Source organism: Arvicanthis niloticus, chromosome 5 (assembly GCF_011762505.2).
Source record: "Arvicanthis niloticus isolate mArvNil1 chromosome 5, mArvNil1.pat.X, whole genome shotgun sequence".
Taxonomy (NCBI): Eukaryota; Metazoa; Chordata; class Mammalia; order Rodentia; family Muridae; genus Arvicanthis; species Arvicanthis niloticus.
This window is the reverse complement of record NC_047662.1, coordinates 5,732,398-5,745,918: the sequence shown is the minus strand read 5'-3', so window position 1 is coordinate 5,745,918 and position 13,521 is coordinate 5,732,398. Positions and strand designations below refer to the sequence as shown.

The 13,521-nt window shown below is 44.5% G+C and overlaps 1 protein-coding gene and 1 long non-coding RNA gene across 11 annotated transcripts in view; one reads left to right on the top strand and one right to left on the bottom strand.

Annotated features, from left to right (window-relative positions):
* Positions 1 to 13,521, top strand: part of Rere (arginine-glutamic acid dipeptide repeats) — a 342,417-nt gene that overhangs the window by 272,591 nt on the left and 56,305 nt on the right. The window lies entirely within an intron of this gene.
* LOC143442275 (uncharacterized) lies at positions 5,343 to 13,151 on the bottom strand. The gene is made up of 2 exons (XR_013110310.1): positions 11,717 to 13,151; positions 5,343 to 6,466 (listed from the first exon to the last, which is right to left on the bottom strand). It is a non-coding gene; the product is annotated as an uncharacterized LOC143442275 (long non-coding RNA).

Sequence of the window (13,521 nt, the reverse complement as noted above, 5' to 3'; positions counted from 1 at the left end):
CTGCCTTGCTCCTCCCTGCTGTCCCTCTGCTTCCTGTTTTGTGGGATTCGGAGTCAGCCTCTTCCTACTCTACCAGCTTGGTGGGTAGAGTCTGAGGCAGAGTGGACAGTGTTTACTGTACAGTGTACTGTACAAACCTGTGTTTGCCCCGAATTCCACATTTGTGCAAGGAGCCGTTTTCTTGAGTATTCAGGCATAAGAAAAATACCTGAAAAGGAAATGACATGAACTGTCCCTGCCTCTAAATAGCTATTACTAGGAGGTTAACCGAGGAAGTTAACTTGAAACAATTTAGGATTATCAAGCCAATACTCTGAGTTTTATCACCTACTAGAAAGAAAGGGTTTTTAAAAAATACTTTCTTCCTTGGGTCCGATGCTAGCTTTGAAAGTCTACTCAGGAAAAGGATCTCTATGATGCTGTTATTTGACAAAGTTGGCTAGTTTCTGTGTCTACTGACTTTTGTTGTAGTAGTTTGTTTTTGACAGCATTTTACTATGTAGCCATGGCTAGCCTAGAACTCACTATGTGGACCAGACCAGCCTCAAACTCAGAGATTTCTCCCTGCCTCTGTCTGCAGAGTTCTTTGTAATTTTAATTTTTCAAAGGCCTATCTTAAATGATGGTTCTTAAATATTTTAACCTCTCTTTTAGCCCACCACCTACCAGAGATAGTGGGAGAGAAAGGTTGGGGGTGGAAGTAAATCTGTTTAGGGAAGTGATCCTGTTTAGAAAGGTTCTTTGGAGCAGCTCCTGTCTGTGTTGTCTGGAAATCAGCAGTTTAGTTCACAGGTGAGCAGTGGGAGCTCGATCCACTGGCAAACTCTCTACGGATCCGCCAGCAGTTTAGTTCAGTAAAGTCAGGATAGCAAACAAGAATCAGCAGCGGTGGCACTACCTAGCAGAGACAGCCAGGCCAACAGTAGGAGAGACCAGGGCCAATAGGAACACCAAGAGAAGTTCTGGGCTGTGCCTCTCTCAGTGAAGCGAAAATCTGTGAAGACTCAAGACCCACAGTGTTGCACAGCTAGCTGTACCAGCAAGCCAAGCTCAGCCTCAGTCACTGTCCCTCAAGTCCTATTTATACACTCCAAACATCACATGTCCTCCACGTGCCTTGCCTCTGCATGTGCATCCAGTCAGCCTGAGTCTGCAGAAGCAGCAAGAAACTGAAGCACACCACTAGAAGTTTTTTGGTGCATTTGTCTCTATGGAGTCCTGACAAATACAGCTCAACTGCATAATGTAAGGAAGACCAATACATGTGTGTTGTTAGCAAAGAATCCTTTATCATGTGTCTTTTGCTGCGTTTGCTTTAGCAAAACATCCTTTTATCTGTGTCTGTTTCACCAAAACATTCCTTCATGTATTTGCCCCAGCAAAACACCATCCAACCGATTTTCCATAGAACCCTTAAATTTTCACTTTGAGTTCTGGGATGAAAAGTGTGCACTACACTCTGCTGTGTCCACTGGCCCCGAGGACTAGTGCTGTATGTGGTGATTACGTACCAGTCAGGTGTAGTTCCCTAGCAGTGCTTGTTCTTTTCTCCCAACATTTCAGTCCTAGACACTGAGAGTGTGTCAAGTCTGCCCACTGGGCCATAAGAGCATGTCTTTTCAGTTATCTCCATGCTCAACTATGAGGTCTAGTTACTGTAGTTTGATGCTCTGTGTCCCTAGAACCTAGCCTAGTGCTGTGACACACACTTGAACCTCATGTGCCTCCCTTCTTCTGCCATGATCATGCTTGCTGATCTTGCAAAGGGTGTTCTGTATAGTTCCTCTTGACAGTGAAACCTAGGAAAATATCAAATAGACCAGAGAACTAGTTAGGGAGGGTTAGGGAAGCTGCCCGGTAAAGGAAAGAAAGAGGGTGAAGCAGAGTGACTGAAGCGCAGCCTGAGGACTGCGAGGCCCCTGACCCCACACTCTAGTTAATATTTAAAGCGTGTATATACTGCTGTCCAGGTCACTTTATCAAGGGTCAGGAATGATGCTTCCAAACCCTAAGGAGACTACTGTTCTGAACACAGAATGCCCTAGGGATGCAGCTCTGTGGCTACTACCCAGTGTCAGTGCCCCTCTTAACCCCCCGGCCCTACTCTGAGGCAAACTTAGCTTTGTAGAAATGATGACCCGGTGAGTCACGCTCTTTTCCCCCTCTCATATCTATAACCCAAGGCCATGTGGGGTGACACCAGCAAGAAGACCAGCAGTTTGTGAAGAAAATGATCTCGCTAGACCTGGTGGTGAATGTCTGGGATCCTATCTACTTGGGAGGCTGAGACAGGAGAATCACAAATTTCAAGGACAGCCCAGGCTACCCTGTTAGTTCAAAGACCCTTTGAGCAACCTAATGACACCTTGTCTCAAAATAACAAGGAGGGGCCAGCAAGATGGCACAGAAGGTAAAAGTACTGATCACATAAGCCTGGCAACCCAGATTAAACCCCTGAAACCCACATACAGGTGGATGGAGGTACAGTTTTGAGGTTACTTCAAACTTTAAAGACCCTAAAGCAGCTTGTCGTTGGTAAGTTGTCAGCCTTGTAGAACTTTATTTCATCAGCAGTATAATAGTCATCCCCTTTACTTTTTAGTTTCAGTCCGACATGCTGTATCCTGGTCACACTATGAGGTATGTAGTCCACTTGCTCCCATGTCTCAGGAGGCTTCACTGCCTCCTGCACTCTGCTTCGTGTCCGGTGGGCACTGATACACTTCAGGCTAAGCAGGTGCCTGTGCAAGAGACCTCACTTCTGAAGAGACACTGAGTACTTGGAGCTGGAGACATTTTTGTCTGTTTCTGGTTAGCTAACTTTAGATTTGCCTTAAAGCATCGGGCATAGGGTTTGCTGTTCTTCACCTTACACTGAGCTGCATGCCACCGTGATGCCACCGTGTCTCACACCTGCACTGTTCAAAGCTTTGCCAGGTGCTCTTGAGGCATTCTTGTCCACTGTCACTGCTCCCCTGGTTGGTTGGTTGGTTGGTTAGTTGGTTTGTTTTTTAAATTAACTGACTTTTAAACTAACTGCTGTGTGGGGACCTTGTCCTAACAGTGAAGAACGGAGTAACTGGTCAGGCTTTTCCCTATGACTGCTAAGACTGGCAAGACCTTTGCTGCCAATCTTACAGTGGCTGTGGGCAATGGTTTCCTGTGGACCAGAGAGAGGACTGAGGAAAAGTGGCTGAACTTAAGATGGGACTCTGGTTGGTAGGATTCCCTTGTCACCATGGTTTGGTTTTCTTTGAAGCTTTGTCAGTATAGTAGGTTTTATCAAAAAGTCTGAAAGGCCGAAGACAAACACAAAAAGACTCAGAGGAGCTTAATGTGTGCATGATTCATTTCCTTTTTTTCAAAGGAACATTTCTTTCATCCTTTCTTAAGCCTGGAAGGGAAAAATTTTTTTTCTGCTCTTAGTAGATTAGATCTTATTGCATAGGCCACAGTGTCTGCCTGCCTGCCCTCTGAGCACCCTGGGAGAAGGCTGGTGTCCTGTTAGTCTTTGGTCTGTCATTCTTCCAGAGTAAGAAACTTGTCTCCTCACTCAATTGTCTCCTTTTTACCCTTTGGCCACTCTTCTGTTGTATCCTATAGTCCTCTGTCTTGGAAACAGCCTCTGTGGGTATGCGACTGCTTAAAGCACAAAAGCAAAAGTGAAATAGAGCTGATTTCTAAGGGAACCCATCAGTGCCCTGGACTGCTTTAGATGAGTGTTGTCCTCTCTCTCAGGACGGACATCCAGGAAGGAAATGCCACTGAAGAGACAGTTATTAAAGGCTGTCAGTACAAGGTTTCTGGCAGACTCGACAACCTCATCAGAAAGGGGGTGGTACTATAAGGACAGAAGTCAGAATGTGGGAAGCTCCCTGGAGGTCAGCACAGAGGAAGATGTAGTGCTGGGACAAGCTCAGGAGGCCTCACTGTTCTATAAAGTTAATCCAAAGTCTGATGAGTTGATACGGACAGTGCTTGCTTGGTACTCCAGGGAATTTCTATGTCCCCCTTCAATTGGTACAAAGTAAAACAAAACTTTAAAAAAAAAAAAAAAAAAAAACAACAACAACTGCCCTCCGACCCCCGCCAGGCATAGTAGCACTACTGTAATCTCTGAATTTAGGAAACCAGAATCAGGTGACCTAGACCAGCATGGGCTACATAGTGAGAGACTATCTCAAAAGAAAACACAGAAGCTGCCCATGAAGCATCTAAAAGAATGTCCCTGCAACTTTAGTTTTAGTCTCTCCTGCAGCCCAGGCAGGAGGGTTGGAACCTCTGTTCTCCTGTCTCCCCCACAGTATACACAGTACTTCTGAGTGCTAGACAACACGCCACTCTCTGAGCCAGATCACTAGCCATCTGGCATAGTTTGTCGAGGTGGTTTGTTTTCTTTCTTGGTGTTTGTTTGCTTTGTGTGTGTTTGTGTGTATATGGGTTTTTTTCATCATGAGGATGTAATTTCCAATATACAAGTGTTGACATTTAAAATAAAATGGAAATCTGAAGAACTCCTCAGCGGTTAAGAGCACTTAATGTCTTGCAGAAGACCCAGGTTTGGTTTCCAGCACCCACATGGTGGCTCACAACACCTGTAACCCCAGTTGTAGGAGTTCCCATGCTCTTTTGGCCTCCAGAGGTGCCAGGAACATAGTGCACAGACATACATGCAAACTAAAAACTCATACATCATACACATACACAAGTGTTCATTATCACTGCCTGGTTAATTCGATGGATTTTTTTTAATTAGCTCTTAGATGAACATTAGGATGAGATTGTGTTCTGCTTATTCCCGTTTGTCAGTTATTTGTAGATGTAAGTGCCTGGAAACCATGTTTATGTGAATAAACAGATGGGAATTACGGTTTGCTAGCATCACTCAGTTACTTGAGTTTCTTCCATAATAATGTCCAAAGTATAATCTGTTGTTGGATTCTGTTTTCAGTGGCCTAACAGATGGTATTTCATCAAGACAATTTGGTTGAAAACAAAGAACTAAAAAGTTTCTGACGTAGCCCTGGGTCCTTGAGCTGTGCTCCATGCAGTCCCCTGGGAGCACTAGGGCTTCCTCCTAAGAGAGGGGCTGCCTCTCTCTGCCCCTATCATCGAACAAGGGGAGGAAAGAAAACTGGAGGTGGTGAGGCACACCTTTAATCCTAGCTCTCAGGAGCAGAGGCAGGCAGAGCTCTATTAGTTCAAGCCAAATTGAGTTCCAGGAAAACCAAGGCTACACAGAGAAACCCTGTCTCAACAATAAAAACAGACAAAGAAACAAAGAAATAGAGAGGAGGAAAGGTAGATAACTGGCCCTCTCTGACAGATTAATCCTACGAAAGTTTAAGGTTTGGAAATGAGTTCCCTTAGAACTATTTTAATCGTCATTCTGGTCACCAGGAGAGTCCTGGAGACCTGGTAGGATGTGCATTGGTGATATTTAGAGAGGGTCATCCTGAGTGCCCCAAGCATGAACTGGCTGACATTGCTTTGATGAAATACTTCCTGTGCTTATGTTCTGAAGCCCATGTTGTGAGCTCACACTGTGGAAAAAATGCACAACACCTCTTCCCCTATAGCAGACCCTCTGGTGGATTTGCTCTTTACTGTTCGTAGCACACACACCACTCCACACGTCTTTTAAAGTGTTTAGGAGGAAGCTGGTAAGATGTGGCTGCTCTCAAGAGGTCCTGGCTTCAGTTCCCAGTACCCACATTGCTGCTGACAGTAAGTTTAGTTCTGAGGTGTATGACGCCCTCTTCTGGCCTTCTCAGGGGCTGCACAAATGCAGTGCACATACATACATGCAGGCAAACACTTATCTACAGAAAAATAAACTTTACAAATGTTTTAGTGATAGAATCTCATTATCGCTGGCTCCCTTTGAAATCCCATGAGCTTAAACAACCATAAACTGTTTTTAGGAGACTTAGGTTGTCCAGAATGACAAAATATCTACAGCATAAAACAGATTAAGAATTGCCCCTCTTCCAGATACCACAGAGTTTCTAGAACAGTCAAGATACCAGGTTCAGTACCACGGCTTCATGGCAGCACACTGCCCAGAGTTGATGCTTGTTATACCAGTTGGCACAGTGTGCTGGCTTAGGATGTTTCCTTAGACTCCTGTATCTCAGACTGGTCATATCCACGTTATCCTAAGAATACTAAGAGCTCTGATAATCCAGTTCACAGTCAAGTATTTGGGAATCCACTTGGAACCACCAACATGTGTGGCTTCCGAGAGGTCCTTCATCTACCCTGAAGAAGTTCACTAGAGAGAGGACACTGTCGTTGTCTCTTGGCCACAGTGAACAAATGAAGAGTTTCTTGGTTTCTATGAAGCAGTTGCGACCTTCATCTGCAGCTTAGTTGTTTGGTTGTCCCTTTAACATCCTCTGTCAGTCACTCTTCCTTCTGGGGCTCTTTTGGGTCACTGATTTCCTCTGCGCACCCGGTCCCCTGACTGGAAATGACAAGGCTGCGTTAGATCAGGTTTCCCAAACGCTGCGACTTCATCTCCTTTACAGATCACGTTTCTGTAGCAGTACACTGTGTGATCTGGGCCTCTCCACTGCATGGTAACAATTGGTAATTGGGCAGGAAGTGTGTTTTTATTACAGTGGCCTTTTGAGTTTGACTTTACAGTCGTGTCGTGTAGCAGAGAGCAGAGGTGGGCAAGTGGTGCTCTGAAGCACATTCTCCACAGAGAGAAGTCTGTTGTTTCAGCCACTTGGCTATCTGTCTGCTCCTCTTACACTCCCCCCGCCCCCTGTGCTGGTTGCCTGGCAACCTGGGGCAGGAGCAATCAAACCGTGGCCAGTGCTTTTCTAAGCCCAGATTGGGAGATGATTTATTGGTGGAACTGTAAGCACCATAAACCAAGCCTTAGAAATGGATCTCCTCTTTCTCCCTCCCCTCCCCCTCTCTCGGTTTATAGGAACTACATTGAGAAAAGATAAAAGAAAGAAGTTAATTGGAGGATTTTTATGGCACACACACACACACACACACACACAAGAATAAAATTAGGTCCTTGCATCCACATATTGTTATTGGAACTTCTTTTTCTTTTTTCTTTTTTTTAAGACAGTCTCACCATGTAGCCCTGGTTGGCCTAGACCTCGGTAACTAGACCAGGCTAGTCTAGATCTCACAAAGATCTGCATGCCCCTGCCTCCTGTGATAGCTGGGATTAATGGCAGTGCCACTATGCCTGCCCAGAAATGCTCAAAAATCTTACGCTAGTACTTTCTGTGGTAAATGAGACACTCAAGACACCAGACTTGATAAGAAGTTGAGACCAGGCCAGGTCAATGACTCGGCTGTGGGACCAAGCCTGGAACCAGAGCCCAACCTTTAAACAGCAATAACCCCCTGTGTGCATTCTTGATTTAATCACAAGCATAAAATGTTGATTTTTCTTATTTATGTGAGAAATGTCTGTATTTTCTGCTTGATCGTTGCTATGAAGCTAAAATTGCTTCCTGTTAATATTCTCTTACAACATGTGAGAGACAAAGATTTCCGGTTTTGTTTTTTGTTTTTGCTTTTGTTTTTTTTGTTTGTTTGTTTTTCGAGACAGGGTTTCTCTGTATAGCCCAGGCTGTCCTGGAACTCACTCTGTAGACCAGGCTGGCCTTGAACTCAGAAATCTGCCTGCCTCTGCCTCCCAAGTGCTGGGATTAAAGGCGTGTGCCACCACAGCCCGGCAATTTCCGGTTTTGTTTTTTTGTTTTGTTTTGTTTTTTGTTTTTTGGAGACAGGGTTTCTCTGTATAGCCCTGGCTGTCCTGGAACTGACTCTGTAGACCAGGCTGGCCTCGAACTCAGAAATCCGCCTGCCTCTGCCTCCCAAGTGCTGGGATTAAAGGTGTGCGCCACCACCGCCTGGCGATTTCCGGTTTTGTTAACAGGTGTCATGGCGGGTCTCTTTCCAGTGTGTGCACACATGTATCTGTGTGTGCCTATTATAGAAGACAGGGTCTCTGTTCATCCTGAACACTCCCAGGCTTCCCACTTTCTGCTTCTGCCCATGCTGCCTTTTCTACCATCCCCCATGTAACTTCCACTTCAGTGTACCCAGCCTAGCCTTGAACCCAGTGTTGTCTTGCCTTCACCTCCAAGATGCCCAGAGTAATGGGTACCCCTGATCCTGACTTCTTCATGGCCTCTGACTAAAGTCACTCTAGCAAGACAAATTGTCCTGCAAAAATGAAACCCCACAGCTCGTGGGGCAGTATCTCCTTCATAACCTCAAATACCGTCTCCAACTAACAAATACAGGGAACCACATTCTGCATCACATGGGAAGTGGGGGACAGAAAAATCTCAGCTTGCAGCCCAGTGTGTCCAACTGTGAATGCAAATGCATTATTAGTGTGTTTGTGTTCCTTATAAGCAGATACATAATCTGTTTGTGTGTGTAATTTGCACACAGCTGTGTTCATGCTCCAGCCATATCAATATTTTCAGCAAAAGTGGGGTGTCCTCGGAACACTGTTGTTCTAAACAGAAGCCAGCAGGGCAGCCTTGTGATTGGCTCATACTAGCTCTCTATCTCCAAGCCTCCCTTTAGGGACTGGCCTGAGTGTGGTAGCCATCATTCGTGGGGACAGAATGAGCAAACAGGTGCCTGTGATGGGTAAGAGACAGTGACCACTAGTTGACAGGAATCTTACTGATGACCGAAGTCTGGCTTTGATGGAAGTGCTTCTTAGCTCCACTGGGCTGCATTCCTAAAAAGACATTGATTTTTCTTCCCTTTGGGCTCGCAATCTGTTTTGTTTTGTTTTGTTTTGTGAGTTCTTTTTCTTCCTTTTTTTCTTTTTTGAATCGGGTCTCACTACGTAGCCCTGGATAGTCTGGAATGTGCCATGTGCACCAGACAGACTAGCTTTAAACTTACAGAGATCAGCCTGCCTCTGCCTCTCAAGTTCTGGGGCTAAAGGTGTGAGCTGCCATGCCTAGCTGATTTCTTTGCTTCGGGAGGTGATATATTAGCTGAACTAAGTTTAGTGAGGAACTCAGGCTGATGTCATATGAAGGGAAAATACAGTTCCTTACCAGGAATTATAATGAGCCTGTGGTGCTTCTTCCTGATTCAGGAAGTCAGGAGTAGTAATAATGGCTTACAGATGTGGTATGTTTGATTTGAAATCACATGTCTGTATGAATATGGGTCATTGCTGCTCAGAGTTGTGCTAGTGCACTTCTGTCCCTCCATAAAGGTGACCATTCAGTGCTGTGGGCATCTTGTTATTTTTAAGTCACTGGTGTGTACACACACACACACAGAGAGAGAGAGAGAGAGAGAGAGAGAGAGAGAGAGAGAGAGAGAGAGAGAGAGAGAGAGACACTATAAAAGCAGTATATATTTATATGCAATATAAATACATTTATACTTACATAAAGACATTCTTGAGACCTAGCCTCTTATAGCTCAACTTCTGTTGAATTTGCTGTGCAGCAGAGGATACCCATCAACTCAGGACCCTTCAGCCTTCACTCTCCTAGTACTGGCCTGTGCTGCTGCTCCTGATGGGGAATGGACCCAGGGCTTCATACACAGCCCCCCCCCACCCCCTTTTTTTTAACAGGTTTTACAAAGGGTTTCCTCACTGCAATGACTCTTTTCCTTTGCATTTTAACAGCCAAGCTACATTCTTTTTACTTCATCCACCTTTGCTCTGTGCTGAGATCAGCTTTGTTAATGAAAACTGAACACTTAACAACTCGTTTCTGAACCACTTTCTGGAGCATTTCTATGGAGACTCTTAAATGAGATCACAGGGAGAGAATGGCTGTTTGGGTTCTGTTATTAGTGCCAGGTTATTTTTAATTTGAATGTAGCTGTGTAGCCAATAATTGGCAAGATGTATTTAGCCAGCTGAATCTCTGCACCTGTTGATCTGCTGTTTCCCTAGCTCTCACTTGACTGGGCAAGTACACTAAAGGAAAGGACTTTGGTGTGCTCAACACAGTCATCTAACTTAACTCAAAGAGTGCTAGGTAAGGGTAGGTAGGAGGACTGAGCTGTTACTTAACCCATCTGACATGTAGTCATTTTCCCATTGGGTATGTGGTCCTTGAATGGAAAATAGAGTAATTTTCATTTGCTAACAGACAGCCTGGGAAGGAGTAGGTCAATACACAAAGATATTGAAATAGAAAATTGTTTACTCTTTATCTCTGGTAGGAAGAGAACAGGCCAGACAAATATACCCGGACAGCCCTAGCTGTCATTTCCTAGCTTGGGAATGAAGGGGTCTTGAAGGCTTCCAAACCCACGGACCATCTGACTGTGCAGAACCACATGTCTCACACTAGGGCTCAGAGCTGCTCCTCAACTCTCCCTCCACAGAAACTGAGGGAGGACATATTTCTAATGCTGTTTTCAGGGTGGCTTTGTTTATCTGTGATTGTTAGGAGTGATTTGACTTATGTAGATCACTAAAACCTTAACCTTGACCAGATCTGGCAGTATACACATGTAGTCCCAGCACATGGGGGAGGCAGAGGCAGAAGTTCAAAGCCAGCCTCAGGCTGGGTGGTGGTGGCGCATGCCTTTAATCCCAGCACTTGGGAGGCAGAGGCAGGCGGATTTCTGAGTTTGAGGACAGCCAGGGCTCTACAGAGAAACCCTGTCTCAAAAACCAAAAAAAAAAAAAAGCCACCAAAAACAAAGCCACCCTCAGCTATATGATGAGTTTGAGGGCAGCTGGTGGTACATACAGAAGACCCTATCTCAAGACAAAAACAAAGAAAGCAAACTAAAATCCCTTCAATATTAACGTTAGTGAAGTATTAATGTAAATGAAGAAGCAAAGTACTACTCCCTGGACAATAAACAAGCTCTGCTCTACCACCACCTAGTTCTGGACATCACATATGGTACAAGACGTGACACGAGACATGCCAAACTGTAGAGGGAAGGGGCTGCTTCAGGTGTTACAGCCCCCACATCTGACGACATGGAGCAAGTAGGCCTCAATCACTAGTTTATTGGTTACACGAATAATCTGGAGGTGACTGCAGTCCTTCCAGATTGACTGGCTTCACTCTGCCTGTCCATAGGCCTCCACTGCTAAGTGTTTAAATATAACTAACAAAACCAAAGGTTACCCTCCTTATCTTCTCCAACCAAACCTACACGATCACTAGAGGATTCAAGCTATACTCTTTCTACCAGACCCCTCATTAGTCAAATTGAAGACACCTTTTCTCCTGCCTTTCTACCTTGTAGGAAACAGTAGAGTTTCCCCACTGCCTGACTGAAGGACTGACACATACTTTTGTGACTGTCTCTTGGGTAGGCAGCAGGATACTGTAGGTTGCTTACTTGCAGATCTGTCTGCTCTTCATTCCCCTGAGAATCAATGCATTATTAACATAAAGTTCTGTGCAGAAAACAGGGTAGAGCAGAAGGCCATTTTCACAGTGGGACTCATTTTAATACCTACAGTGTTTTCTAAACTGTTATGTAAGAGGACCAAGTAGAGAAGTCATGTTGAGTTCCTGACTGTGATACAGTAGTTAAAATTCACCAGAGGGAATTAATTTTGAAAGCTCTCAGCCAGTGGCTAATGCAGAGAGAGGTCCAGCCCCCACTTTTCTGCTCTCTTCCCTGCTGCAGCCCGGGTCAGATGATTTCTGAGGGAGCCATGTGCACATGTGATCTAGGGGTGCAGGCACACCTGATCATCCGCAGGACTCACCGTTCTCCCATCAGCCTTAGAATTTCCAATTTGATGTTCAGAGTCTTTTGTTGCTGTTGTTGTTGTTCCCGGGGGGGGGGGGGGGGGGGGGGGGCAGGAATTTTCTATAAAAGGCAAAAGGTTGTAAAAGAGCGAGATAACTTGACTTGCCCAGATAGAGATATTTTTCAAATACTTCATCTTAAAACAGAAACCGTTATCTCTGACCTGTACATTGCTTTTAATGTCTGCACCCCATCCCAGTCTCTAGGCTCCCCTGGTTATGTATGCCACCTTTGACCCTCCCACCCTGAATCAAGGATTTGGTACCATGGATACCATATAATTTCCTCATCTCTGAAATGGAGCTGTTAGAAGCTTTGCCTCCTACAGTGGCTGTAGGGATCAAGAAGGTCCTGGCAAAAGAGCCTGAGGCAGTGGCTATGAAGGTAGCGTGCAGCCATCTTACTGCTCCATTAGGCACACCTCACCACCCTCTCCCTGCCAAGACACAAATAAACTGCCCCTTTGTTTGCTTATCTGTAGGAGTAACGGTGAAGCTTCTTGTCCAGGCCCAGCTAGCTGTCTCTCGGGGTAGACAGGAGAGCACGGCAGTGGGCATGGAGCCTGTTGTGTACTGAGGGCTCAGGCAGGTGTTCCCAAGCAACAGCACAGGAGCCTCAAAACACATTAACCTGAAGAGTAAGATTAATGTTACTGCATTTACTGTTGTAAGCATCTTCCTGTTTCGGGAATGGCTGTGACTAAACAGGCATGTCGGAATTCTCTGTGAAACCGGAAAGTAGACTGCACTGCACTCGACCTCTCGGGTGCTCTCCTTTCAGCTCCTCCCACCTGGATGGTAGGTAGCCCTAGGTAGACAGATCTGTACAGTAGACGTACACATCAAGCATACACTGATAACAACTCATAAAGACATTTGTGAACTTTACTATTATTAGCAGCAAAGGCATGTTTGCATGCTAGTCATGTGGGTGTGCTTGCTGACACAAAGGAATCTTGGTTGAATATTTAATAATGGAGGATGTTAAGCATTTGGGGGTTTTTTCAGAGTTGCTCAATATTTAGATTTTATAATATCAATGTTGAGAGCACAGCTTCAATAAATACATAGCACAAAATGGCAGGAGTATGATTAGGGCCTTTTAAAAAATGGCTTGAAATTCTGTTCTAATCCCAAATCAGAATTTGACAATTTTGTAATGAAACTCAAACATCTGTCTTTATTAAAAATATTTTTCTTGCCGGGCGGTGGTGGCGCACGCCTTTAATCCCAGCACTTGGGAGGAAGAGGCAGGCGGATTTCTAAGTTCGAGGCCAGCTTGGTCTACAGAGTGAGTTCCAGGACAGCCAGGGCTACACAGAGAAACCCTGTCTTGAAAAACATATATGAAAAAATATATATATATATATTATATATGATATATATTTTATATATTATATATTATAATATATTATATATTATAATATATATTATAATATATTTATATATATTATATATTATATATTTTTTTTCTTAAATATTGTTTATTTGTGGGTGCCAGGATGTTTGTGTCGGGACTTTTACATGCCATAAGGCTCATTTAGAGGTCAGAGGACAACTTGTTGGTCCTAGGGATAGAAGTCAGGTTGTCAGGATTAGATGTGAGCCTTGTTGCCAGTCCTCAGAATGCCCTTTTATGTTGTTGAGGTTTTGTTTGTTTGTTTTGTTTTTCAAGACAGAGTTTCTCTGTGTAACTTTGGCTGTCCTGACAAAATGTCAATTTTAAGGAGTTTTACTTTTAAGTCCTGGCTGTAGGATGCTC